This window comes from Ornithodoros turicata, chromosome 8, assembly GCF_037126465.1.
Source record: "Ornithodoros turicata isolate Travis chromosome 8, ASM3712646v1, whole genome shotgun sequence".
NCBI classification, from domain to species: Eukaryota; Metazoa; Arthropoda; class Arachnida; order Ixodida; family Argasidae; genus Ornithodoros; species Ornithodoros turicata.
Window position 1 is genome coordinate 13624154 of NC_088208.1, and position 2324 is coordinate 13626477.

The following is a 2324-nucleotide window of genomic DNA, read 5'->3' on the forward strand; positions in this document are numbered from 1 at the left end:
CATCGGGAAATATTGCATTCTTAGTTATATGCGCTGTTATGTTCCGATTTGTAAATACGGTTTTGTCCGCAACGTACGTTGGGCGCTGCAATCGCAGTGGGCACGAGCACGAGGCATTGTTTAAAAACGAAAGTGGCGAGCGGATTGTCGGGCGCGAACGTGACGGCAGTGCTGCTCGACACTGAGTACTAAAATACTATATTCTACTTCATCCTGCGCTCCAGGGAGTACTCAACCATATTTCGACAGTACTGACAACGAAGGTGAGTGATGTAGTTCGCTACGGGTAAAGTATGAAGAACAAGAAAACCGCCAGTAAGTTCCTCTCGAGTTGCAGCTGTGGATTACACGTGGAAAGATTAATTCGTGGGTGTGTCATCGTTTTGAATTTGCAGCCGCTTTCACCGTACAATAAACTGATGGTTTAATCTTATACTCTTCGAGCGCGTACTCGTTTTGAGCAAAGTTCGGTCCCAGCAGCGATCGTAAAAGGGGTTGTCGACTAAATATTGTTAACATGAGGGTATATATTGAAAATTTTAGAGGTGGCACAAACGTTACCGATCCCGAAAACTCGCTTCTGTCAGAGTTCGTACACGCGTCACTGCTGGAAGTGTTTGAGGAGCGCGGTTGTGGACGTATACTTGCAAGGTCCGGAGAATCTATTATACACGATATATCTAGGAAGCCTGCCAACGGAAATGCTAGTGCAGTCAGACAGAAAATCGATTACAGACCGACTGCACGGGGCACAGTTGTTTGACAGTGCCGTTGCACAGACGAGATGAGATATTATGGTAATTGTGAAGTATATAAGATAAGGGTAAGCAAACCATATAGTGCGTGAAGGTATCCATACCTAGTCATCGTTGAAACTGAGGAGAGAAGTTGGACTGCACAGACGTGGCTCAGAACCAGTAAAACTAACTTATGTTCAGTGAGCAGGGTGGGAATATATCGAGAATGACGGAAAAGAAGGTACAAACCGAAGGGGAGACATCATTACATCACTAAGCTGTCAGTTGGCATATCCCTCCTTCTCCGTACCCATGGGCGCCGCCAGGAGTGTTTGGGGGGACAGAATGTTTGAGGTGGTCGTTTTCACGTTACGTTTCACGGCAACTGCGTCAACTGCGCCCGCAACTACATTGTCCTGGCCAGTGATGGGCAAAGTACCTCAAAATTATACTTAAAGTAAAGTACCAAGTACCTGGTGTCATTAGTACTTCAAGTACAGTACAAAGTACCCAATTCCAAATGTACTTCAAGTAAAGTACAAAGTACTAGGCAAAGTACTTCACTGTTTAGTATCTGTGTCTTGCTCTTTTGGCAAAACTTTAGTGAGCATTCTTGACAAATGCTCTGAAACCATAATGTCCTATAGGTTAAGTGCTAATCAGATGTTATAATTTGCAGTTACATGTAGAGAGGTAATCAGTCAGCTGTGCTGACTGATCCAAGATCACCCGCCTAGTGTGGTGTTCCGGTACTAATCTTCGGGTATAGGAGGCTAGATAATTTCTGGGGAAAAAAGTACAAGCCAACTGAGATTACATTTCTGGACATTCCTGACTGCTTTTTGAAATACAACACGTTTAAAAGAGAATATAAAGCAAATTAAAGAGGATGAAACACGATGTAAGCCTTCATTTTTATACGACCGTGATATGCAGCAATCCATGTGACCAATTAAAAAAATGCAAAACGTAAAAATGAAAGCATGTGTATCTTTCAGAGTGTTCATCGTGTAATGCAATCACACATTGTGATATAAATTGATTATTAATTGCCAATGAAGGAAATAATATATACAAAAAGCATAGAACCTTGCATTGGGAGAGCTGAAATGACAATTGACCAAGTCATTGTGCTGCCGGTTGCAGTGTCATAATGTGTGCGTGTCTTTGCATTCCATTCATTTTACTCAATCATAGAAAAGTTGATACTTTTTCAACATTTCAAGCCTCGCCAACAAGAGACTTACTTCAACAAATATGCTGTTTAAAAGCACAAAACTCCGTTTTGGTAAAATGTCATACTGGGAATCTTGGTACTGCATTTCACTAGAAGCGCTAAAACGATGCAAGAAGACGAAAACTCAGATATATAACCCTACCTGTGTGTTTTCGTCTTCGTGTTGTCATTTTAGCGCTTTTAGTAGGGTGCATTTTTGATACCCTTTTGTGATTTTTTGTCAGAGTCCAAATTTGGGTACTTGAGTACTTGATGGGAAAGTACTCAAAAAAGTACTTTACGTACAGTACAAAGTACACGATTTAAAATGTACTTAAAGTAAAGTAGACGTACACAGAAATGTACTTAAA